At 44.3% G+C, this 14,581-nt stretch overlaps 1 long non-coding RNA gene across 1 annotated transcript; it reads left to right on the forward strand.

The window, feature by feature from the left end:
* The first annotated feature begins 4,531 nt into the window (after window positions 1-4,531).
* LOC132536655 (uncharacterized) lies at window positions 4,532-12,606 on the forward strand. Its single transcript, XR_009548142.1, has 3 exons — window positions 4,532-4,624; window positions 8,467-8,530; window positions 12,538-12,606. It is a non-coding gene; the product is annotated as an uncharacterized LOC132536655 (long non-coding RNA).
* Window positions 12,607-14,581: the final 1,975 nt, after the last annotated feature.

The raw sequence follows: 14,581 nt of genomic DNA on the forward strand, positions 1-14,581 counted from the left end.
CAGGGGTAGTGATGTGTGGATGTAGACACAAACATACGTACACACAGAGACCAAACCTTTTGGGCGCACTGAGTTAGCTTCTGATGTTGGAGTCCTACCGGCCTTACCTATGAACATGACACAGCTTAGCCGGGACTGAACACATTAGGGAAATAACTGAACAGTCTGGGGCCTGGGATTCAGCATCCAAGATACACGCAGATGCACTTGCATTTTCCCAGCAGCTGTTAGAAGTTCTCTTCCATCAGAATGAACTGCATATTAGAATTTAAACATACTTCTGAAGGAAGCTCAGAGTTACTATTATTGAGGTGAGGGAGCAGAGATTAGTGCAGAGCACAGCGTTCTTAGCACATCAGTGTGCAGAGGTGAAGCCTGGCTGCAGGTGGGCACCATCTGAGGAGTTTTTAGACCCCAGAGATTCTGTTCTGTCACAGGATGGACTTCCTCTGGGGGCCGGAGCTCAGTGCTGAATAGCTCCAGGTGAAACTCCCTGTGCTGCACATTTATTTGGAGGGACAGGCTCAGGGCTTCAGGGACATTGACATCAACTTAGAGAAGTGGGGTCAGTTAGTCCTGTGAGTGCCCACACACCTCTGGTTTGGCAAGAACGTGCTCAGAGAATATGAAGATAAGATTAAGACAGAGCGTTACCAGTGGTGGTGGCCAGGCTGGGGAGGAAGCCTAGATGCGGAGATGAGTACCAAGTAACAGTGTGTGGATTGTTATTCTGGGGACCTTTCTGAGCAGCTCATGTTCTTTGAAAGCACATGTCAGGCTGTTCTGTAACTTAGAGTCTTTCCATTTTTCCTTTAAAAACAGAAACTGATGTGACTGACCTTGACCCATGTCTAAATGAAGGAGTGGGGGCTTGTCTCACTGACACTGTGGACATAAACATGTTCATGTCTGGGTCCAGGACTTAACACCAATTTTAGCTAAAAATATCAGTGAGAAGTGTAATTTCCCCCCTCAATTTTACATCGTTCCTGCAGTTATGCACAGTGGCATTTTAGATGAATTCAAAGTGTGTTTACATTTTGGTGACTGGAGATAGCTCATCTGTTAGAGTGCATGCCTCCCATGTTTGAGTCCCTGCATTGGAGCATCAGCACCATACATGGCCTCAGTCCCTTCATGGATGGTGACAGGTGCTGTGATGACTGTCTCTCTTTCTCCAACTGTGCTCTCTCTCTCTGAAAAATTATTTTAAATATTATACAGTTGGGCATTAGGGCCTGAGTGGCACTGTGCAGATGGCAGGGCCAGGATTATTCCCTGCAGTGATTAAAATAAATCAAGAGCCAGGGAGACAGCATAATGGTTATGCAAATGACATTTATTTCAGAGGCTCCAGGGACCCAGCTTCAAACCCTGCTACCACCATAAACCAGATCTGAGCAGAGCTCTGAAAAAAAAAGAAATTAAATTCAAATATGTCTCCTTTCAAATGTGCTCTTCCAAGGAGCCTTCCTTGTTTGTCCTCTCCACAGTGTCAGTCAGGTTTCATCTTTCACCTTTACTCCCTCACTTCCCTCTTTGTTTTTTTCTGGGTAATATTTCCAGGAGTCTAGAATCACACTGTGATTGGTGGTCTCTTCTGTTGAATTATTGTCTTCCCCATTCAAAAGTTGGTTGCATGAGAATTGGGCCTTTTTTCTTTTTTTTTTTCTTTTTTTAGTCCTTACTATAGGACACTATTTCATTTCCTCAGGAAAATAACTTAAATATGTAGGCCAATCTGAAGATGCAGATAAGAATTCATTAGTAGCCACTTGTGGTGGACGGTCATTAGCACCTAGGGGTCCGGGACCTGGACAGTGTCAGAAACTTGCCCTGGAAGCTGCATGGACATGTCTGAAACATACAATCTTTCAAACCAAGGTCTCATCCAAAACTGAATGATGCCTGGCAGAGGCATAATGTTGAGGTGGTTGTGTGTCTAGTGGTAAATAAAAGACAGACGTCCATCAAGCTTCCTGAACAACTAGAAAAACCACAGCCCACATTTCTCCAGTTTAGGACCTATATAGCCCCCATTTGGAAACAACCCAAATGCCCTTTGACAGATGACTGGATAAAAAAGTTATGGGACATATACTCAATGAAGTATCCCCTAGGAAAGAAAAGATGATGTTGTATCCTTTGGGATAAATAGGATTATGCTTGGTGGATAAGTAAAGAGGTAAGTGACAGCTACAGAACGGTTTTTGGCACTGGGTAGAAACAACTCAGCAGCATAAATCTCAGGTCTGGTCTGTGGCACTGCATATGCTTGTGTCATGTGTTATTCTATCTCTGTCTCTCTCATCAATCAACAAATGGAGTTTTGTAGTAGGCTACCTGGTGATCTATTCCTCTCATCCTAAATAAATACTTCTAAGAAACTTTAAATGAATTTTTTTATTTCATTCTTTTATGAAAAATCTATTGAAATCTTTTTTCCAATCGTGTTCTTTTCTGTGAAGGCCTGAAATAATTTAGAAGGCCCGAATTAAAAAGTTCATCATTTCTACTAATGTATGATGTTTAGTAATGTAGTATATACATTAAATGTAACAAAATATAAATATCAGAAATTCAGCAACAGGAAAGGAACGCTCAGCATTCTCTGAATGGCATTTGTAAACCCTGAAGTGCAGAGTGTAGCCACACTGGAGCCTCAGCTCTGAGAGCAGGACCTTCCTGACTGTGCTGTGGTGTCTCCAGGGTCAGTCAGCACACACAGTGCTCAGGCCCCTCTCCCCACCCTTGCTGAGCTGCCAGATGAGGACAGAGCTGCAGGAGCTCATGGGTTGTGCTAAGAGCAGAGGGGAGAATGACAGAGTGCTTCTCTCTGTCTCTCCGAGTTTGAAAGGAGCTTCAGGATCAAGCACTCAGTGCCTCTGCTTAGCCTATGGGTGTCTGCCTACTTGCAGAGATCCAGGAGAGCCACCAGCAGAGACAAGAGGTCACTGGTTCTAGGCTGGCCCAGGAACAGCTTCCTGGTTACTTTCTCCTAAGACCTCCATCTTGGTTTTCCATGTGGTCATGACTTTTACATTTAAAACATTTTCATCTACTTGTCTGTAAAGCCAATGGCTCAAGCATGAAGCTTTAGTCTTTGTTATTCTCTCTAGTTCTCTTCTGAACATTAAAAGGGAAAAACAAAAGAAAACACGGGTCATCTGGCACAGTGTAATCATGCACAGGAGGCCCACAGATAAAAAAAAGGAAATATGGACATCAGTATTTTGTGGAATTGAACTTATTTCTTCCCAATTTCTTGCACTGCAGGTCTGTGCAGCAAAAACAAGAGTGGCATTCCTGTCTGGAGAGGGTGGAGAGGAAGAGAGTCAGACACCTATAGCACCGCGTCATAGCCCATGAAGCTTCTCCAGAGCAGGTGGAAGCAGTGAATTGAACCCAGGTCCTTGCTCTTGCTAACATTTGCACTCTAATGGGTATACCACCTGCATGCTGTGCAGTTGGTTTACTAGGGAAACTACAGATATTTATGTTTAAGGCATAGGAAGCAAAAGGAATTCTTAGTGGCTCTACAGCCTAAATATAGAAATAATGTTGCTTATTAAATTCCATAATGTTGATCAGGCTCTTCCTGATGTCAGTCATCATACTCCTTGTAAGGAAGTGAGTTTGAGGGCCAGGTGGCCATGTCCTGAAAAAGCACACACATTACAGTGCACAAGCACACAGGTTCAAGCCCCTGTTGAAGCTTCTGGACTAGTGAAGCAGGCCTGCAAATGTCTCTGGCTCTTTGCTTCTCTGTATCTCCTCCTCTCTCAATTTATCTCTGTCTCTGTCCAATGATACATATTTTTTTTTAAAAGGGAGTGATGTTTACTAACTGGAAACTCCTACAAGAATCAAAGAAATTTTCTAAAAGCAGGGGAGAGGCCGAAAGCCCTGTGTTCAAGGGAGATAGCATATGGCTGAGAGTGAGAGTTTCTACATGTAGTTTAGGGAGATATGAATGTGAACCCATCAGATGACTACAGTCTTGCAAAACATCATTCCTGGGGGCCAAGAGGTAGCACAGCAGGTTAAGCGCACATGGTAAGAAGTGCAAGGACCAGGTTAAGGATCCAGGTTCTAGTTGCAGGCTCCCCACCTGCAGGGGCCTCGCTTCACAGGCAGTGAAACAGGTCTGCAGGTGTCTGTCTTTCTTTCTCTCCCCCTGTCTTCCCCTCCTCTCTCGATTTCTCTCTGTCCTGTCCAACAACAGCAGCTATAACAACTACAGCAATGGGAATAATGGCCTCTAGGAACAATGGATTCATCGTGCAGGCACCAAGCCCCAGCAACAACCCTTGGGGGGAAAAAATTAAAAGTTCCTCAGCATAAACAAATAACAATTTCCCTCAGTTAATTGTCACCTTTACAAAGGGTGGTTTCAGTGTTTTCACAGGTCCCTGTCCCTTACGATTTACTGAGGTAACCTAGAAAAAAATGGTAAATGTAAAAGGATCATTCAGAATCCCCTCAGGTACTGTATCTGGACTCACCATTTCATGGTCTTTTCCCACCCTCAAGGAGCCCTTCGATCTGGAGCAGATGACTTCAGAGACCACAGGGCAGCTGGTCCGCAAGGCCAGGCAGTAGAGAAGGAGCCAGCAGGGGAGAGGTGAGCCCCAGCCTTCCCAAAGTGCCTCCTCTGGGATGTCTCCCTTTCTGAAGCAGGATCATGACTCAGGACCATTCGCATGTGGGGGGTGCGGGGGTTCAGGGAAGGTTACAGGCAGGGACCCAATTCTCATCCCAAGTCATTTCTAGAAAGGTATTTTATTTTGTGAATTTCTCTAGGTCAGTGTGGGCAACCCTTTTTCTGCCAGGGGTGACATGGATATTTAAGAGATAATTTACAGGCCCTACAAAATTATCAGCTTGAACATGAGCATTGGATGCTATGTGCTGACTTTGATTCCCAGATGAAATGACTCCCTGGGTCTCATGTTGTCCACAGGCTAGAGGTGGCTTTTATTCCAGATGCCCAGATCCTGTCCTGCATGAGCTTCTCTGTAGGTGCATTGTTCTGTCATTAGAGTAGGACCTTTAGGGCCTGGGAAGAGGCCTTCCCCACCCCAGTGTGTGTCCAGTATCCTGGCCACCCTGGGAGCAGATGCACTGCCAGGCCTGTCAATCCATACTTGTAGTGGGGAACTCCCATGCACAGAGAGTATTGGGGGGTGAAAGGGACTCTGAGCACAGCCTGGGCTGAAGTGGTCTTGACTCAGCTAGAATGTGGCTCTGACCTCACTGCACTGACTTACTTCCCACATATTGACTGGATGTTGATGGTCAGGACTAATTTTTTTTTTAATTCTCCAGCTTCATATTCCCCCATGATTCCGTTATGCTTCTGATATTCCTACTACAGAAAAAAATGATTTGATCAGATTTTGCTCTCTTAGATAAAGCACTACCTTGCTTTTGTATGACAAAGCCACAAGCCTAGACCCTCCATGTTGAAAAAAGCTTTGGCACCATCTCTTTCTCTGTCTATTTGTCTGTCTCTTCGCCCCTCTGTTTTTCTGTCTCTGTTTTGAGAAAAAAGATCTTACACCAAGAATGAAAATCATATAACATACCTTTTAGCAAGTTGACTCTTACTTTATTAACATATAGTTCAGCTTTTTGTTCTTGTTGTTGTCGTCAATAATATTCTTACTTCACTGTAACCTGAGGAAACTGTATTTGAATCTTGCCTTAACAGATGGTGAAGGATGAGGTTGCATTAAATTAACTTGTTTAATCATCTCCATTTGCCCCGCCCCCCAAAAATAAAATAGAACATCTATTGTCATCAGTCACAGAAAATCAGAGTCTACACCAGGGCATGTCTATGTGTAATTAACAATACAGCTGAGCCTGACAGTCCTTCTCGGGATGAGACTCCTTTTCTGACTGTGTGTTCTGGAGTCACTATTGTAAGATTGCACAAAGGCTCTATTCCATCAAGGAATAGAACATTCTTGCCGAAAGCCTTTGTAAGGGACTATATATGGGTTACATTTTAGAAATCTTGGGTCTCAGGTAGGAAAACCAGGATGCATGTATCAACTCATCTATAAACAAATATTCCCATGTTGATGTCGGAGAATCCCCTGTTGTATTAAATAGGAGTTTGCTGTCCCTTCCTGTCTGTCCTACTGAGCCTCAGTAGGAAGTGGACCTGCCCCAGGCCCCATATTTAGCTGTCCTCCATTCTCTCCAAGCCTCTACTGAGCAGACAGGAACCTCCTCCTCTGCTCCTCCCAAAGCTCAATGTCTTGTTCACAGGTGTCCTTGCTGATGGGCGAGTCCCCTGGTCGGGATTCCAGGGCATTACCAGGAACTCCCAGGCCCTGGGAACCCTGTTGGATGAGCAGAACTTCTCCCCCTGTATCAGCAAGAAGCCACCTGGCAGCAATCCCTGTTCATGCAGATGCGTGTGGCCCTGGTGATACTGCGGGGCCCGTCCATGCTGGCCCTGGGTGCAGCTCAGTGTCCCCCATCTGTGCGGGTCTGTAGTAGCCTGGGTGCTGCAGTGCACCACAGTACACCGGGACGGCCCTGCGTTGCCCCAGTTACATCTTCATTGCAGTGACTTGCCTCATAATATGTGTCAGTATCCCCAAGAGATGCCCGCAAGCCATATGCTGCTGGGCATTTCAGTGTTTCTTTTCCCTTTTGTTTTTATTAATTTTTTTATATTTTCCCTTTGGTTGCTCTTTTTTATTGTTGTTGTAGTTATTAGTATTGATGTCATCATTGTTATACAGGACAGAGAGAAACAGAGGAGGGGAACAGACGGGGAAAGACACCTGGAGTTGTGCTTCACCGCCTGTGAAGCGACTCCCCTACAGGCAGGGAGTTGGGGGCTCGAACTGGGATCCTTCAGCAGGTCCTTGCATTTTGCGCCACATTGCTTAACCTGCTGTAGTACTACCCAGCTCCCCGTTGCCCTTTTTTTTAAATTATTTATTTATTTTTATTCCATTTTGTTTCCCTTGTTTTATTGTTGTAGTCATTATTGTTGTTGTTACTAATGTCTTCGTTGTTGGATAGGACAGAGAGAAATGGAGAGAAGAGGGGATGACAGAGAGGGGAGGAAAGATAGACACCTACAGACCTGCTTCACTGCTTGTGAAGCAACTCCCCTACAGGTGGGAAGCCAGCAGCTCAAACCGGGATCATTGCCTTTTATGCCATGGCCGAGAAGCCCGCTGCGCTACCACCCAACTCCTCTCTTTTCCCTTTCTATATGCACTGAGTATGTGCTTGTCTCTGAAGGTCATGTATACCTTATGGGTGTTTTTTTTTTTTTTTTTTTTTTTTTTGCCTCCAAAGTTATCACTGGGGCTTGGTGACAGCGCTACAAATCCACTGCTCCTGGAAGCTATTTTTCACATTTCATTGCCCTTGTTGTTGTTGTTGTTGTTATTGTTACTGTTATAGCTGTTGTTGTTGGATAAGACAAGAAAATCTGAAAGAGGACTGGAAGCATAGAGGGGGAGAGAAAGACACCTGCAGACCTGCTTCACTGTTTGTGAAGTGACCCCCCACATATACAGGTGAGGTTCTGGGGGCTCAAACTGGGATCTTTATACCAGTCCTTGTGCTTTGAGCCATGTGTGCTTTACCCACTGTGTACCACCAGCCCCCAGTATTTGCCTATGATGACTTTGGTGTACCTTACTAATAATGAGACTATTTCTCATATAGACCCAGATTAATACTTCTATCGGTCTTTTCAGAAAAGCATTTCTTTAGATCATGCACAGAGCTATATTTATCTTTTACAATATTTTTATGACATGCCTGATTTTATATATATGGAGACAGAGGCAAAGGCAGGGACAGAGAGACAGCATACCCAGCACCCATCTGGCTGGGATGATTCCCTAAACTCTCTCCCCTCTCTCCATCCAAGGAGATGTCCTCTTCCCTACTCCCTGCCTGTCCTGGGACCCTCTGCCTAGTAATTACTACCTCAGTTTTTTGCCTAGTTAACATGAATTTTTTATCATTTGAGAGTTGGTCTCTACTCTTGAAAGTTGCTCACACTTTCAAGGTGTTTACTCCTCGCCCCTACATTAAGGAGCACTTTGACTGCTATGTGGATACAATATATTTCCTTGCAAGAGAATATTTGAAACTAATCTGTATTTAAATTTGATTTGCAAAGAGCTGAATTTGCTAGAATATATATCTCTCATTTACAAGGAAACAGTCACACTGCAAGAAGAAATACAAGTGTTGACATTAGTGTTTTAAACATATATTGTTCTTATGCATTCAGTTAAAGAGTTACTGAAATCAGCAATGTTTACTCTCCAATAGTCAAGTCTGTGGAGCTAAGAGAATTTATATTTTTAGTTGATTCATTCTTTGTGAACCTTAGGGAAGCTAAAGACAAGTTTTCTTCAAGTAGATCTTGTGAAAGGTGGGTTGTAACTCCAGTTTTGTTTTTTTTTTTAATTCAAGGTTCATGCACAGCATCAGATGTGTCTGACTTCTAAGGAAAATGAGACTCCAGACACATTGATGGGTGAGTGTCAAGATATTCTAAGTTGGGATGGTTAGATTTAAAATAGCAGTTCAAAACTCTCTCAATAGCAGTTGTATTAAGCTTAATTGTCTTTACACATTTCATACATCCTGACCAGCCCTTATTGTGGCACAAAAGTCAAACCTGACTTCCTAAAAGTTTTCTTTAATACATTGAAGAATATACCAGTTTGTAAATCTTGGGAACAATATAGTTGTTGGGTCTTTCTATTCATTTTGTCATCACAGTGTAATTTTTTTTTAGGTAAAATGCTTCTTTAAAATAATGAAAATAGAAAACAGGCATTGCACAATGTAAAGGCATCAATACCCCTGTCCCAAACTCACCTGTTCCCAGTGTCTTTTTCATCCCCTTTCCACATTTTCTGCTACATGTTCTCAGGAAAAAAAAAAAAGAAAAAAAAAACAGCCTCAGACCTGCACCTCTAGCCATGCTTGATGGTGTTGTTAGCCAGAGAGGTGAAGTCTTCTCTCTATTTTTTTCACCAAGAAGTGCTGTCTTGAAAAAATGTTTTGAGAGAGAGGCTGGGTGGTGGCACACCCATTTGAGAGCACATGTTACAATGCTAAAGGACACAGGTTCAAGCCCCTAGTCCCCACCTACAGGAGGAAAGCTTCATGAGTGGTGAAGCTGTGCTGCAGGTGTCTCCCTCCCTATCACCCCCTTCCCTCTCAATTTTTGGCTGTCTTTCTGCCATCAATAAATAAATAAAGATAATAAAAATTTAAAAATATATATGTTGCGGGGGCTGGCGGTGTACCCAGTTAAGCACACATAGTAGTCAGCACAAGGACCCATGCAAGAATCAAGGTTTATCCCACTCCCCACCTCAGGGGGGTCGCTTCACAAGAGTGGAAACTGGTCTGCAGGTGTGTCCATCGTTCTCCCTCTCTCTCCACTCTCAATTTCTGTATTATCCAATAAAATGAAAGAATAGGCCGCCAGAAATAGTGGATTCTTATTAAGCCCAAGCAATAAATAACCCTGGAGACAAAAAAAAAAACGAGGAAAAGGAAAAAAATGTTAATCGATTTATTTTTTTTACTTCACTAATCATGTCTTTCTTTCTTGATGTTTATAGAAATACAGATTACACTCTCTTTTCCTCACAGCTTTTTATTTTCAGTATGGGATTCTGCTAGTCTATGCATTTATTTATTTATTCCTTTTGGTTGCCCTTGCTAGTGTATTTCTTTACAAAAAAGGACCTTGAATTTCTGAGACTCCTTTCTAATGAGGTCACACCTCTGAGTCTACACAGAAGTATTTCTTGAACCCTGGTTCCATGGCATAATGTCCTCAGCATTTGAACATAGTGAGAGGCTTGTGTCCAGGCTCAGGTGTTCATGTGCTGAACACATGCACTTGGTGTTTCTCAGACTGAGTTCCCAGCCCTCTTAGTGATGTGCATTTACAGTCCAAGTTAAATTCTCAAGAAGATCAGAATGCAAAGAGACTTTCCTCTCTATACCTCAGAAATGAGCTCCATTTCCCAGACTGCGAGCTAGAGCACTGTCAGAGGACTGTGAGCTGCTTAGTGCAGCATCCTCAGTGCCCATCCATAGTGACACTCTGCTCCTCTCTTTCCTTCTCCTCCTCCTCCTTTCTCTACTCTCTCTCTTTCTCTCATTAAGAAATGAACTGTCCCACCTGCAGAGGAGTCACTTCACAGGTGGCGAAGCAGGTCTGCAGGTGTCTGTCTTTCTCTCCCCCTCTCTGATTTGCCCTCCTCTCTCCATTTCTGTGTCCTATCCAACAATGACAACAATAATAACTACTACAACATAAAACAACAAGGGCAACAAATAGGAAATAAATAAATATTTTAAAACGTCTTTAAGAAAACATTTTAGGGAAAAATAAGAAAAAGAAATGAACCACATTTTTAAAACTCAAATCCACACCACAGCAAAGTGTCTTTCTCTATTTTGGGAAGGGCAAGGGAAAGCAATCCTAAGCATGAAGTACTAGCCACTGTTTTTATGTACAGTTACTCCCTGTGTCAACTCTGGCTTTGTACTTGGCTTCTGGGTTTTCAGTCCCCTGCGTCCTCTCTTTGGTGACTCCATGGGCTGGGAGGAGCAGTGGGATGGGAGCATAGAGCAAGGTGCCTGCTGTTCCTTTGTAGCCCTGACAAGGAGAAGGACATTCTAGGATTGGCACAGAGCTCCCACAGCAAAGCTCATTTTATTGTGTAGGAAGCCCCAGGTTCACACCCCAGGTGCACATCAGATCAGCTCAAACAGCACAGAGGGGAGACTCCATGATCAGTGGAGGCTTGCAGTGAGCCTGGATCTCTATCTCAAAACCTCTGTCTCTCTCTCTCTTTCTCTGCCTCCAGGGCTATTGCTGGGGCTCTGTGCCCTGCACTATGAATCCACTGCTCCTGGAGGCTATTTTCCTCTTTTGTTGCCCTTGTTCTTTATTGTTATTATAATAGTTTTTGTTATTGCTATCATTGTTGTTAGACAAGACAGAGAGAAATCTAATGAGGAGAGGAAGAGAGAGAGGGCAGAGAAAGACATACACCTTCAGACCTGCTTCTCCACTTAGGGGCTCCAACCGGAATCCTTAGGCCAGTCCTAGAGCTTCACACCATGTGCACTTAACCTGCTGCACTAGCGCCCAGCCACCTTGTCTCTTTTTAAAGGATTCAAAAGAGAAGGTCTTCTGGAACTAGTGGGTCACAAGACCATAGCAGTTAAGTAAATAATAAAAGAAAAGAAACATTTAAAGTCTATTAGACTGACCTCATGTGTCAGTATAGTGAGCAGAGCAATTCCACACAATCCATTGCAGTTATTTAATCACAGCAGCCATCAGTGTTCCTACCTTCATTTGTTTGACTCCTTAACAGATCTCTGTAAAGGCACAGTTTAGAAGGGCAATGTCAGGGCACAGGCAGTGGCATATCTGGTAGAACGCACAGATTACAGTGCACTAGCATCCAGGTTCAAGTCCCCAGCCCCCACCTGCAACAGGGAACCTTGATGGACAGTGAAACAGAACTACAGGCTCCTGTCTATCTCTCTACCCCCTGTCTCTCCTCTCAATATATCTTATCTTTATTCACAAGAAATAGTAAATCAAATCTTTTCTAAAGAAGGACACATTTAGTGTCAGAACTGACAAATAATCTACCATAGAAATAAAGATCTCAATGGTATTGGGCATGGATGAGCAGGAGTGTTCTCAGACAGGATCCTAGCAGAAGTTACTAATGGGCCCAAGAGAAGAGTCCTCGTACTGCAGTCGCCTGCTTTTCCTGTGCCAGATCCAGGTTCAAGCTCAATCCTCACCACATGATGGAAATAAGTGTCAGTGCTATGTTGCTGCTTTTCTCTCTCTCCCTCTCCCTCTCCCTATCTTTCTTCCTCTCTCTCTGCTATCCTGTAATTCAGTGGAGCTGCTTACTGGCACCATGAATTCACTGGTCCTGTCAGTCATTTTCCCTTTTTTTTTCTATTTTATTGAATAAAGATATATTTGAGGGGAAAAGAGAGAATAGAGAATGATAGACATCTGCAGCGTGTTTCATCTCTAAGCATGTTGGGAACTTGGACTCAAACCCAGATCCTTGCACATGGTCATGTGTGTACTCAGCCTGGTGCCCCAGCTCCCAGCCTCTTGTTATTTTTGATCTATCTCCCTCCTCTACTGGAAGAAAGACAAACCCAGTGCAATGTAACCCCAGACATCACGGAATATAAAGTTCCTATTGCACCCTGTACCAAGGGATGTCTGCATTCTAAGCAAGGGAACCTGGGAAGCCTGCTCCCATGGACTCAGCAATTTCTATGCCTGGGCACCTGCTTTCTGTAGGGTTTCCCTGGCTGAGTGCAGTGATGCTCCCACAGACACAGTGGCTCCATCCTGAGGCCCAGAGGGAGGACCTAAGGCACCATGTGGGCACTAGCTCAAGGTGAGTTGGCCTGATTGGTACCATTCTTCAGCCTGAGTCTGCATGTTGACTGTTCTCCCTGTAGGGCATCAACAAGACTCTGGATAGGAAATGAGTGAGCTGCCAACTACTGAGCTGCTGCGCCGGGGACCACAAGACTCCACTTCTGTCTCCATCATTGTAGAGCCCTGCCATCTGGAGCAGACCTCTGAGGAGACCCCAGGTCAGTGTGTCCTTAGGCCCAGACACTGAGTAGGAACCAGCAGGAAGCACTGGTGAACCCCAGCCATTCTGCAAGTGTCCCCTCTGGGCCCATGACTGCCATCCTGATGTGGCTCCTGACATTGAAAGCCACCTGTAGGGGTGAGGGGGTGGTACAGGCAGGGCCCAAGACCCACCCACAGTCCAACTTGGGGACACTTCCTGTTTTGAAATCAGACCCAGCTCACTGCTAGGGAGGGCGCTTATTTTTCAGTGGCTGTAGGTAGATAGTGGCTCCTCCTCTTTGTCTCTGGAGCCTGTCTCACACGGGACTCTGTCTCTGTGCACTGTGTCTCTTACCAGACCAGAGTGCAAGAAAGTGAAATGTATACATATCATAAATCCTCACACTTCCCCTTGTAAAGGGCCCAGGGATTCGTACTCAGTCTTCATGCTGGGGAACATGTGCTCTCTGTTATCCCAGATTCACCCTGGTCCCTTTTGGAATTTCTGAAAGCAGCAAGTTGTTCATCACCTCCTGTTTGTGAAAGGCTCAGGCTGTAGCTAGAGGACCGACAAGGCCAGGCTCCCACAGTGGATCAAATTCAGACATCACAGAATATTAAGGGAACCATTGTGTTAAAACCTTGGCTGTTCAATTTCATTTGAGAAGTCACTATAAACAACCTGTCTGCATTGCCTGTGCTGACCAGTCTGAACACTTGGGAGAGTCTGCTGGTGACTGGTAACTTTGCAACAGTTACTCAACTCACACAAGGTAGCAAAGGGTATTGATGAGGTGCTTTCTGGTCATAAATACATGTGGCAGTTTACAAATATATATATATAGAGAGAGAGGAAGAGAGAGAGGGAGAGGGAGAGAAACATGAAGGAGGGAAGAGAAGGAAAGTATAAAGAAAACAAAAGAAATGAGAACTAAGGAACAATCTGGCCCATTTGATGTCAAAGAGAGGAATCTGACTGATCCCCACTAAAGAGAGACCAGGTGGCAGTGCTGGCCTTGTGATTGCAGACAGATAGACACAGTGTCACAGAGGGACTGTGGGCCCTTTCCCACATTGGGAGCCCAGAGCGGGCCAGTCAGAGTCAGTGTTACATTAGAAGCATTTGAATGAAATGTTGGTGTCAGGTAAGTTGAGACAGCAATGCCTTCTAGTTGTGGGAAATACACATACACACACACACAAACACACACACACACACACGCCCAACTTAGGCACACACAGAAAGGAAATAAACAGAGGAATTAAAAAACTGCCATGCAAAAGGAGACAAAGAGGTCTCCAAAGTGATGAGTGCACAGGTGGGTCCAAATCCAGGAGCAACCCCGAAGGTTAACAGAGGGGAGTGTTTTAAATGCTTGTGGTCCATATACACAAGGGAAGTCTACTCACCCATTGTAGATGGAGAAATCATCCTCTTGCGTCCTGCTGTATGGAACTTCAGGTGGCCATGTTTAGTACCATTTGTTGGAAGGAGAAAGATGAGTATTTGGCAATCTCACTTATAGATGGATCTTAAGAAATAAGGAAGAGGTTCAAGGCCCTGGCTCCCCACCTGCAGGGGAGTCTCTTCACAGTCAGTGAAGCAATTCTGCCGGTGTCTATCTTTCTCTCCCCCTCTCTGTCTTCCCCTCCTCTCTCCATTTCTCTCTGTTGTATCCCACAACAACATCAACATTAACTACAACAATAAAACAAAAAGGGCAACAAAAGGGAATAAACCAATAATTATATTTTTAAATGCCCTTTCCCTTCATTTAAAAAAAAATTAGCAAGAAAAAGCCAGATACATGGCAGAATTTAGACTAGGCTTGGCCTGCTGCAACAAGACCAGGCCTTGTGCTGTAACAGGAAGAGGAAGAGTGGGTGCTGCAGATACCCACTCTGCCCAAGGGTGGCAGAAAG

The sequence above is a fragment of the Erinaceus europaeus genome, unplaced genomic scaffold, assembly GCF_950295315.1.
Source record: "Erinaceus europaeus unplaced genomic scaffold, mEriEur2.1 scaffold_293, whole genome shotgun sequence".
Classification (NCBI taxonomy): Eukaryota; Metazoa; Chordata; class Mammalia; order Eulipotyphla; family Erinaceidae; genus Erinaceus; species Erinaceus europaeus.